Source organism: Nomia melanderi, chromosome 14 (assembly GCF_051020985.1).
Source record: "Nomia melanderi isolate GNS246 chromosome 14, iyNomMela1, whole genome shotgun sequence".
Classification (NCBI taxonomy): Eukaryota; Metazoa; Arthropoda; class Insecta; order Hymenoptera; family Halictidae; genus Nomia; species Nomia melanderi.
The window spans coordinates 13,055,107-13,067,832 of NC_135012.1; the positions used below are offsets into that span (position 1 = coordinate 13,055,107).

Here is a 12,726-nt window from a genome sequence, read left to right on the forward strand (position 1 = left end):
ATTTCCGAATTAGAAGTTTTAACATTTGCATGAAACAACGATTTGTCCTCCCGCGTTCTGAATAATTCCGAAATTGAATATGAATTCGCGGACACGCGCAATCCAGTCATTAGTATCTACGGATCGGACACAGAATTTTTTCGATTTGCATCAAATCGCAATCAAGTGATTCGACGTTAGATTCTGAATAATTCAGGAACCGATTTGTAAATATTCAGAACCCGGTCATTAGCGCCGATTAAGTACATCATTTTCAAAATTCCCTTCGAACGCGGTTTAACTGTTAGATCGAAAGATTAAAAGATTCAAAGCGAACCTCCTAGATATTCATAAATCTGTTCCGTTCAATTCAGAATGTTGCACGCGTGAAACAAGAAAGCTGGCGGTCTTCAATCTTCGGGGAAGTCTGTTTGAAATCAGTTAACCGGAAGCATCCGCCTCCACCGTTACAGGAAAAGTTTCATACAATCGCGATTAATGGGTAACAAGTAGACGGGGCTTAATGCAACTGAAGTTGAAAACGAGGTTAAACGCCGACCATCATGTGCGTTTAAACCCGCCTCGGTAGCAAGAGATTTTACATAATTTGCAAAGGGATCAACCCTCCCCTGAAAGTATGAAAGAAGTGGCTTGGAAGAGGATCAAGGCTTGGGGGACGGCTGAAACCAAAGGACGATTTTATTATCCGCTAAATGCCGGCCTACGATCTCTCCTCGGACGGTTTATGCAGGTTTATAGACGAAATACGACCAAAGCAAATGGAGCCACGCGTTTAATCATTATCCACGTAAGTACTTTGCGTTTCGCCCGAATTAGTTTACCCCGTATTCAATCGTAACTCAGGTTTCTTTCGATTTAATCGGGATCGTTGTGTTTCGAATTCTAATTTATATTTTAGGTCGGTTCAAATTTCAAATTTGAATTGAGTCGGTTCGTGTTGTTTGTATGTTTCAAATTTATATAATTTAGACTCGTGATTTAGTGTTTAATCAGAAATTATGACTCAAAGACAATCGTAACTGTATATAGAGTAACGAATAAAAAATTGAATCAACGAGTTTAAATATATACAGTCTACAATATTATACTAATACCTCAAATATACAGAACGAGACGACAAGAGAAAGATCTAACAGATTTTTCCCCATTCCATTCAGCGACATTTCGAGGGGAATTAAAGGAAATTACTGGCTCTCCGCGCGACGAAATTTTCTAGCCGCGAAACCGACTAATGGCTGTTTCCGCAATTAGTCATCGCATTCAACACCGTTGACAACTGAAACTGCAGTACTTATTGTCACTCGTTTGCGTGTTCGCTTCGTTCCCGACCGCAACCCGCCCCTTCCACCCAGCCCGTTCGCCCTCGTATTCTTCGAGTAGCTGCGGAATGTCGTCGGGCATTAACGCGAAGGGTGCGCATCATCAGAGATTAATTCGTTCATTCCCGTTTCCCCATTCGTCGCGACGACAGACGAGCAGGCTCTCTCGCCGGCGGTATTAATGAAATCATGTCAGTAACGAGTCTGCCTCTGCACCATCCCACAATTTATTTGCATTTGATGGCAGGCTATTATTAATCGCTGTTCAAGTTTTAATACTTCCGTCTGTCATTAATTGCGTCAACAATTGCTTGTGAGGAATTTGTTACAGGCATGCTTCAGGTGATTCGGAGATTTATCTTCTAAGGAGGATCGAACAAAGAGATTTTTCGAGGTTTTATTAGGACTGAAATTAAATTGGATTCTTCTTTGGTTGTAGCCGGATTGGATTGTGTGTTTTTATGTTGTGAAGTGAAACTATTAATTTTTAAGATTAATTCGAGTCTAACAATAAAAATCTAATGGACCGTCATCGTTTCCGATCGACGCGTACGAATCAGTGATCCACCATCAAATTTGCGTAAAGGGTGCACCCAGATACCTTTCCATAGAACCCTTTTAATTCGGTAAAAAACGTCTATAATCGGACAGGCGTGGGGTAACCGTCACGGTTGAATAAATTATCGATGAAATTTCGCTGAGGACGAAGGTTGAGGGTCCGTTTATTTTCGTCTGCTAAACAACCGATTGAATCATTGTTCCCCAACAGCGTGTTTAATATTTCAATAATAATCCCCATCCGTTTACCAGGGAAAAGCGGGGAAAGTATCGTTGGACGTATTTCATAAATTAAGTTAATTGGAGAGACACGGTTATCGCTCTCGAGGATCGTGAAAGTGGGACAGGAAGTTCCTAGAAAAAAACATTACCTCAACGGAATTAATGAATAAATTTAATACTTCTGTGGGATTAAAGGATCATGCGTAATACGTAGCTCGCATAGAGCTGCAAATAAATTTACCCGTTTTTCCTTTCTGACTTGAGTCGCTCAGAAGCCAATGCGGCTGAGTGGAAAGAAGAATAATTAAGAAAATTAATGTGCTGGCTTATGAAATTATTATATAAGCTACAAGAAGAGCTTTCCGACCTAAAAGGAACGTAGTAAATGCTAGAATAACTGAAGAATATTATTTATCCAACTGACATTTACAAGAACCTGAAAATATCAAGAACTCGATTCAACCTATTGCCTCCTGGACGACCCAGTTATGCAAGAAATAATGATTGAATTTTAATAAGTCGAACTAGAAGTCTTCGCCGCGAGTCTCTCTCGTCGTTGCATGGTAAAGGGTTAAAAATCGTTGAGTTTCATTGAAGATCCTCAAGTGTTTTCGAAAGAAAAGACTCGGTCTTTACCTCGAGGCACGTCGACGATTCGGCAGACCTTTCGTTCGTTAGTTAAATTCAAAAAGTCGATAAATATTAGCGCGACGAACGTGTAATCCGCCGAGGATTAATTCTATCTCGTCCCGGGAAAAAAGCTTCGAGTTTAAAGTGAGACTTCTTCTTGCCCTCCGTTCGCTGAACCCGCAAACCCCGTGTAATTAACGTAGATTGTAACTCGTTTAAAAACCGAACCCCGCTCGTCTGCGAATTAACTACGTTCTACGTTAATAAGCTTGAAGCACGCTGGATACATTCTCCCTTGATTAATGAGTTGAACTACCTGGCGAATTTCCTTTGTCTATGTTTTTCGAGGGACTTCAAATCGTTGCTCTGGCAGTGAACCTTCAACTTATCGAGTGCTACAATTTTAATATGTATCTTCGTTGCGATCGCAGTGCTGTTTGCTTGAAACATAATTTCTAATATCCTTAGACCTTCAAATTTATCTCTTTCGAATCTAATTCTCTGAATAGTTTCTTTGAATATTTTTATCATCACTTAAGGTAGGTAATAAAATTAATTTCAAGTAAATGGAAGACAATTTTGTTTCATAAATTCCCTTCGAAAGATTAGATCAATTATTAAGGCTGAAAAGCAGTACCTCGGTAAATAACTCATCTGTAATCTAAGCATACATTATTTAACGAACACAAGAACAAATATTGGTCTGAGGCACATTATCCTCGATTATTTGATAACAAAACAACAGTATTATTATCAGCTCATTATACTTGCAACGTGCGTATTCCTTCAGCATTAAAGTCCACGTAAATCTACAGTATTTCAAATGTCTAACGTCCACAACTGAACATCGAAATGTTCCTCGTACTGAAATAAAAATTACTTTTTCCACGTCTCAACGATTCACACAATTAAAACACAGAATTCGCGTTACAACCGCTATCGCGACTCCCGCCGCAACGTACAGTAGAATTTTCGGATAAACAACGGCGCTGCACCAGGTGTGATTTTAATAGTCTCGAATGTTGCCCCAAGGGTTGAATAAATTAAGATAATAGGGTGAACTGTACAGCGGCGGTTTTTATCGGCGAAACGCGAGCCTTGAAATATCAAACGAAACCACGCGATTGTTCCGGAATAATTTCAGAAAACGAACCAAAACTGAAATCGCTGGGGCAGAATCACAATTGGAAGAACATCGTTCCTAAGTTATCACTGGAAATATGTTACAGAAACATTTAACACAGAACCATTACGCTCGTCGAAACGATAGCTTTCAATTTTTCTATTTCGCTATAGACTATAGCCACTATATTGTCTATAGCCACAATCTTTATAATCATTGCGAAATTATTTAATACAATTATTAATCATATTAGACTCTCTGTAGTTCCAGTATTGATGTTCGAGACATTAGTTTCTAACTTCTCCTGGGAAACAGGAAACTTGGCGTTAAGAATCTTGCAAATAATTATTCAGGATTTTTCAATAGATCGAAAAATCGAATGAACATCGACGACCTTACATCCGCGCGACGAATTGGTCACATGTATAACGAGCAATTACGACTGGCCATTATGTTGGTCTATTTATTATGTAATGTTTATCGCTCTCTAGAGCGCAATCCGGACCGCGGCCATTATAAATGCAAATGAATCGGCCGTTCCGTTCGCCGAATACACACGTAATGCCGCGGCGCAGGCGTTACGATTAAATCGAATTTCCGCGAGCCACGGGGCGTCGAGGTATAATCGAAGACGAGGGCGTCTTCGAATGCACGAATATTAGTTGAACTTGAATCGCTGTGTGCTCCGGTTTCCTTCAAACAAATAGAGGAGGAATGTTTGCTCGTTGAAAACGTATTCGGGAAGACTGAAGAATACTTTGATCTATGAAATTTCGTGTGGAACTTTTATCGCGAGATTGATTTAACGTTGTGCTATACTCACGTAGACGGTCGCTGTCGAATTGAACTGTCTCGCGCGAAACAGATCGTAGAAATCACTCTAAAATTCGAACAGCAATCGAGCATCGAAATTATAGTTATCCATTGTCACTGGAGAAGCTTCATAATATCCCCATGACGCAAACAAATATATAACCACCATACGCTTAGCACTATACCTTGCAACTTTTGTCTGAAACATTTGTCTGTATCACTCGTACCTGTTAAGTCACTGAGTTCTGTCCATAAAACGACCGTTTGGCCGCACTGAAGGATTCTTCAGCAGGAGCAGCGTGTTTCGAGGATTGACCGGCGGATTTCAGGAGTGGAAAGCGGTTTCCGGGGTTCCTGGTAATACGCGGATCTCGAGGGGCATTACATTTTAAACGAGCCGCTTTAATGAAATCCGCACTCGAGAATTAGTGACTTCGTAACGATCTCCGCGGGCCATGCCCACCGGTTTCCTTTCTCCCTCGCGTTTTTCTTCTGCCATTCTTTTCGTTTCCTTTTTTTTCGCTTCTTCCTTTTACTCCCTGCGAACCCGGCCCCTGCTCCATTTACATACCCCCCGTCAATTATCATATTAATGCCCCCATTACCGAAAATTTCATATTGCCCGCATGAAAGTTGCAGCTGCATCGCGATTACCCGGCATCGAAAACTCCTCATCGATTTCCCATCCCATTATGCACTTTTTCAATTTCACGTTCTGCAATTACCGTATCCCGGCTACACACTGTCGGGGCAAATATTGGACTTTTCCGAATTCGTTTATTTCTTTGGCGCAATTATTACCGGGCTAATTAGTGGATGCGAGTTCCGAAGGTATTTATATGTAATATTATTGCCATCCGTGGTACTAAGATATAATTGGGATGCACTCGTAACATTCAGATGCAATCGAGGTATAATTGAGGTACCCTTCAATTCGTTAGAATTAATATAATAATGATATTAACTCTTTACGGACGAATATCGACACTGGAGATGAAATATTCATGTTCTAACTACTGAGTCGCGAACAAATGACTCAATTATGAAGTTTGAAGGTTTTGCATACTTCAAAGAATCTTCATCTATAAAACATTAATTTCTTACTGCATCGATTTTTCAATAAATACACGAATAATGCTATTTGTACTGGAATCCACATTACGATTAATTCAGCGCCACACGATTGATTGTTAATGGGCGTCCATAAATTTCGAACGCAGGAAGCAGCAAGTACTCGAGCATAAAGCTGTAGCAAGATCGGTTTCCTGACTCGACCACTTGCAGGCATGTGTACAAGAACGAGGTACGAGCGTTCGGCCATATTTTTCGTCGGGTGGCGTTAGTTTCCTTATTACCGCGCGCGTAACATGGCTCCCGGTGAAGGTGTTACGACGACACGGCCGCAATTGCGGTCTCCGCGTCGCCAAACGTTCTATGGCGGTATGTCAGGTCGGCATGCTAAACCACGAAATTCACTCTCTAAACCGCGGTGTCCTGTACTTAGGGGCGTGCCACCGCCATGGCCATGGTGTCCTCGAATTCTTCAAATCCTTAGGAAATACCGGTGTCGCTGCGTATCACGGAATTCCGCCAATGAGACGAACAAACCGTTGCTCTCGTAAACATTGTTGCTCGAACTGTAGAGCTTCCTTTTCTAACAGCTTACCATCGAGCACGAAGGCGAAACTATTCATTGAAAAATACATTTGCAAAGGGGAACGATTGAGTATTGATTCTTTCTTGAAATTGTGAAGATTTTCGGACACGTTAGGTCATTAGAGCATCGTTGCTTTGTTCGAGTAAGGACATTCTCATTTTCCGCCTAAGATTATCGCGCCTCTATCCTCGAATCCTCTCGCAGAGTTCCTTTCGCTCCCGAGGAATTATTAACGATGCGATAATTCCGGAGAGAACAGTTAGAGATCATAAGGCGAAGGGTTATACAGCCGGAGGACCCGGGGGCCGTTTATTTCAACGGATCAGGAATGAGCAAACCATAAAACGTCCCCTCCCGACGTTGATACATCGAGGGCGGCGCGGAACGGTATTTAATAAAGAAAAGAGATCTCTTCGTCATGGGCACGCGGCGCACAAATCACGCTTTGTTGAAAATATATCGTGTCCACCGGCCTCGACGGACATTCGCGGACGCGTTGGATTTAATCTGAACGATAGAAGCCGAGTGTATTACTGAACGAACGTAATGAAGTTACATGATTGCCGCGTATCGATCCCATCGGATAAACACTCCCTCGCCCCATGGTTTAATAAACATATATCCAATTTATTCGGACGCGTTCGGCTGGTTCCGATGAAACGATTCGGACGGTCGGTAAAAGGCTTTTAATTAAGTATCACTTTTTCTGCGACGCTTTTGTAGATTAAAAATTACTCGCGATTGATCGGTTCTTGTTGCAACAGGGCACACTCTTTTTAGCGTGGGAATCTTCCATGCAGGCTGTAAATCGATAGTATGAAACCGAAGCATGCGATTTGTGGTCTGAGGAGCTGATAATTATTCTATTGCTGTCTGATGCTTATTGGAAATCTCTGCAATTATACAGCTGCTGGATTCCTAAAATCTTAGACTTTCAGGCTTGTATTCCTGAGTTTTCAGGAACTTGGGCTTCTAAAATCAACCCTTAGGTTGCTGGACTCCTAAATCTCCGATTCCTTAGGACCTTAGAACCTTCGACCTAACTTTCGAGCCCTAAACTCCTTAATATCAGGCTCTTACACTCCTAAACTCCTAGACTTACTTTTAGGCTCCTGGTTGCCTAACCTTCTACACCTGCAGATTCTTGGTTCCCTAAATTCCTAGACTATTGGGACCTTAGGGTCCTAAACTCTGGGACTCTTGGTTCCTGGACGTCTGAACTCTTGGGACCTTAGAATCCTTAAACTTCTGTACTTAGACTCCAAGTCATCCAACATCTAGACTCCCAAACTCTCAGACACCTAGACCCAGATTTTAAGCTCCTAGACATCTAGACTCCAAGCACTTAGACTCCAGACTTCATCTTCAGGTCCTGAAACTACAAAACCTCCAGGCATCTACATAATTACATTCACACACACACATCCCCTCGAGAAGGATCATGGACGATAGACCAACTGGAACGCAACAACAAAGTCTGCAATCCAGTTCTAAATCAACCCTATTAACATCTGCACACAAACATCCCGAATTATCCTCGCCCTCTGAACCCTAGTCCCCTGTCCCTTCCCGCGTGCTAATGCGATCCCGGCGCGAGGAAGAGAGAGGAAAAAGGTGGATCGTTTGAGGGAACAGCTGGAAGCGTTCATCCCTACCTGTTCTGTTGTTCGTCGACGGTGACAGACGGGAGGGTTGTTAGACGTTGGCCGAGGCAACGGGGTTGCTTGCCCCGTCGCGATGCTCACCGGCCCTCGAATCGCTCGAGAGCGGCCAGACCCTCTTTCGCTTTGTCCTTTGATCTGCGAGCCAGCCCCGAAACGAGCGCTACGCCATGCTCCTCGGTCCTGTTCAGCTCGCCCCCTGGCTCCTCCCTCGGCCTACGCATGCCAAGAACTCTGGAACCATAGAGAAACGCCTCGATTAACTCCTTCTGCTGCAATTTATTCGCTGGCGATATTGCGCTGGCGGAGACTTGAATTTTCTGTTATGAAGCAGTTAACGTGTGACGTGGGATGGGTCTAGTTTTTTGAAAGGTTACCTTATGAATATTATTTATATCTAATCAGAAGTATATTTATAGAATAGAATTTCATGAATGTAGTATCACTGTGATTTACTGATAGAATTCGCTATGCAATTACGGTATATTAGACTGTGGTGTACACAACTATCGATGACAAAGAATTGTGCCGTTTGAAAAGATGATACACGCGGAAGCTAATATAGCGGCGTGTAGTAGCTTTAATGAACTTAACCAGAAGCACTAGTAGACCTAGTAGTAAACCTAACGACTGCATCTCACTGTTGCCCTGTTTGGCATAGGAAGTTCACAACGAGCTGGACGCATAGCTAACAACTTCGGTGCAAACTTGGGACACCGGTGATTTGAATTTGAAACAACCCATTATGAATAATAAACGCGATCAACTAAGTTGTCTTTCGCCGGGACGCCAAGGGTGGCATCGTTGTTTTTGCAAAACGACGAGGTTACGGTGGACGATCGTTGGTTATTGTACACTCGCATTAACGTGTTAGTGGTAATGGCAACTGGAGGAGCTAGGAGCGCGTGTTTGCTCCCAGATGCGCTGTTAAACGCGAACAATGGACAGAAATGGTAATGGAGAAACTAATTGAGGATCCGATGCGCGCTGGATGAAACAAACAAGAGAATTTAAAAACTAAGAAATATGTGTGCGTGCGCGCATACGGAGGCACGTGTGTCGTTGGTTGATATTTATTTATTCGCCGTACACCGCAATACGGCCCGCCATTACCGGGTTGATGGCGGCTTGTTTAAAATTAAAAGGAATTTAATGGAAATGGATTTCGAAATGAATTTGACAATGCGTGTTGGATTAACCGTGTACTACCGGGATATTCCTGTAATTTCAGTTGAATGTACCTCGTGTGTATTCTTCTGATAGGACTGATTAAATTCTGGAGTGACTAGTATCGGACTCGGCTCGCGCGCGTGGATCTGAATAATTCCATCAAACGGATTTGCGTTAATTTGCAGCTCAATCAGTACGGAAATGAGAATAAAGAGATTTCTAATGGTTTAAATACAGCCTCGAAATGTCTCGATAATTTAATCGTCTACAGATAATTTTGGAAATATTGAAATACTTCGAATTGATAGAACAAGTTTTGGAATCTCACGTTTGATTTTAATCATTTATGAATTACTGAATTATACAACTTAAAGTGTAGACCAAAGTTGTAGACCTGAATCTATGTAAAATGATGAAAGTCTATGATGATCGCGAAGTAAAAATGCAACTGGCAATTGCACGGTTAATTATCGTGTCAGAATTCTCGGATCATTTAACGGTCTTGCTAGTGTGTTGGTGCAGCTCGTTAATAGGTACGGATTCCGGGCGGCTCTGCCGCACACGGAATCAGTACAGGATCTCGTAATAACTGTCAGGTGTCGAGACGTAATTACCCAGGAGCGGGCGAAAGCAACACAGACGTCGCTCGTTTCGAGAGGAAGATTTGTTTTGCGACGCGTCGCGGTTCCTGACGGTTGAAATGACGGATATTGCGTGAACCGAGACGTCATCCGGGGATCGTGGGGGTCGTCCCGATGACGTCCGGATCCCAAACATCAGCCCGTCACCACCGGAAGCTGTCCTTTCATCGTGGGGAGGCTAAACAACTCGTCTGCGAAGGTAATCGTTCCTGATTCAACGCTATTTTTGAACAATAATACGATTACTAACATAAAATAATGTTTTCTTGCCTATTTTCGAAGCATAAAGGACGATGAATAATTTTCTTTTTAATATTCAAAGTGGCAGGGATATTATATATTTTATATTTCATAATTAACAAGCTCGAAGAATTCTATCTATCTAGGTTTGCTAGAATCATTCGTTTTATTCACAGAACTGACGAATTTTTAGAGATTCCGTACATTGTATTCGTCAAGTATCCGCCATCTTGAAACAAGAATACAGCATTCCGCTCGGGATCCGTATAATTATTATAAACCATGTGTCACGTCAAATGACACTTATTCCAAGTAATTTACACTAACTACTTCAAAATCAGTGTACTCCTGCATTATTTGCATTTTTTCAAAGAAACTCGGAATCTACACCGACCCGACATCTTGACGCGAAATTAGAAACCTGTATTACCGATCGTTAATACCAGCAACTCCATTTTGCGCGTCGTTCCGCGGGAATTCGAATCTCGACCGCGAACCGACGAAAAACTCGAATAAAACTCCACCGTTTCCACTTCTATTAAACAAAATCTACATCTAAATGTACCGAAAACCCAAAGACTGCTAAAACTTCGGTTTCGCGTTCAAAAATCTTCCAGCGAATTCATGCGAAAAACACACCAGCCCCCTCCCCTGGAAACCCTCTAAACCGGAGATCCCCCCAAAAACCGTAATATTTAGTGGCGCGGGATCGATCGATGGAATTAAATTCTGCTTTAATTGTTTCACCGTTGTCCCCGAAAGCTGTCTATCCCCGAAGCGTCGCTTGCGCGTCGACGATATCACTTTTTTAAGAGCTTAACACACATCGGTCGGCCCCCCAGCCACCCCGTACGAAAATTCAATCGTCCGATATTGAAATATCCAGCCCGGAATTCGATTGAATCACGCAGTGTAACCCCGGGCCCAGAATTCGTTGATTAAACCGAGATGGCCGCGTCCGCGTGCACGCGATCGCGCGGACACGCGCGACGGATTTCCAGTATTTTTGCGTTCCGCCTCGCGGCGACAAATTGCATATTAATGGCGGCGGCCGAAACGCGATCGCACTTCGAACACGCTCGATCGCGCTCCGAACACGCGCGAAAGCGAGACAACGATTCTCGCGCGAACCGGCGAAATTTTCGGTTTCGCCGGAATTATATTCCAGGGAATTTTTTATTTCCGGTTGCCACGGACAACGAGCTACGGAGCAACGAGCGCGACTATCAATCGGCGTGTCCAGCTTGATAACGCCGGTACAAAATGCAAAATTGCCCGGTTCGATGGGAATTTAGCGAGCGGGATAACTACTGTTCAGCTTAAAAGCGAGTCCGCTTTTCGATGGGAATAACGCTGGGAATTTTCGCGCGAGAGAGAAAGTGTTATGGTAGTTTTCTTGATTTTTTAAAGGGATTTTCGTTTGATAATCCGCCGTGAATCAAACTAGGAGATTTTCATTGATTTCATTTGTTGCACCTGGCACGATACTGAACACGTTAATAATAAATATCCCAACAGTAACACTGATGAAAATAATAAAACGACCCAGTAAGTGACTGCTATATTTATGGCATTGTTAAGGGTTAACACTTATCTCGCAGCTGAACGAAGAGTAACTGAATTCGAGCAACGATCACCCTATCCCTTATTTTTCCAGCACGCGGACGACTCGGGGGCGATGCGGGACGTCGGGGGGCGACGGCGAGCGAGCGTCAAACCCTCATAGAAGTTTAAACGACTTCGAGCCTCCCTTGAACCTTCCGCCCATCAGGCGACGCCGTCTTGTAACAGCTCAGTTTGCAAAGTCGCCGGAGATCGTGCAGAGTGAGAGAGGAAGAGATGGGAGTCGAAAGAAGGGGGATGCTCGACGATAAAAGTTACGTCGTTTAGCGAGGTTCTTAGTCGAAAGAAGTCAGTGTCGCGGGGGTGGAGTCTGCCAGACACCTATCCGGCTTTTCGTCCTTGCAGCCACCGTTGCAACGCCGGTAGAGAAATTGAGACAGATAGAACTCGCGTTCACCGACCCCCACTTCTTTGCCCTTCGTCCACCATTTCTCTTTCCCTCTCCCTCCTTTCCCCTCCCTTTGTATCTTTTTCCGTCCGATTCCATTCTTTTCTAACCATTTCTCTCTGATTGTATCGCTTGCTGTCCATTTCTCTCTGATTCTATACCTCACTATCCATTTTCTTCTGATCCTACCTCTTTTTCTACCTCTCCCTCGCTTTGTCCTCCGTCTCTTCACCTTTCTCTACTATTCCCTTTTTACCCGCTATACCCCATTTTTCTCTGATTCCATCCCTTTCACTTCTCCTCCGACTTTATCCCTCTACCTTGCTCTTCCTCTGCTTTCCATCTTTTTCATACCTCCATCTTGTTTCCCCTCTTCTCTCTTTCCCTTATTTCCATCCTCAAAATATAGGAATCAACCTACCCGACCATACCAAACATCATACTCCTCTTCCCCTCTTGTTCGCTTCCCACCCTTCCTTTCCCTCTGCCGCATGCGTCTTCCCATCGTCGCGTTTCCTTTTCCCGTGTACACGACGGGGCCCCGAGAACGAGATAAATTTTTACACCCTTGTAGTTTCATACCCCTATGGAAGATACACGGCGCGAGGGTAATGGGAAGTTATATCGGCCGGCCGATCGATAACGGCCGCGCCGCGCGCGCTGGATGGAGCCCTCGCGAAG

At 43.4% G+C, this 12,726-nt stretch overlaps 1 protein-coding gene across 8 annotated transcripts in view; it reads right to left on the minus strand.

Moving 5' to 3' along the window:
* The window catches only part of rho-5 (rhomboid-5), a 270,079-nt gene that overhangs the window by 225,345 nt on the left and 32,008 nt on the right, over window positions 1-12,726 (minus strand). For all 8 annotated transcript variants that reach the window (XM_031981458.2, XM_031981457.2, XM_031981456.2 and 5 more), the window contains one exon: window positions 7,978-8,217. The gene's annotated coding sequence lies outside the window, so the exon portion shown is untranslated. The remainder of the gene's footprint in view (window positions 1-7,977; window positions 8,218-12,726) is intronic.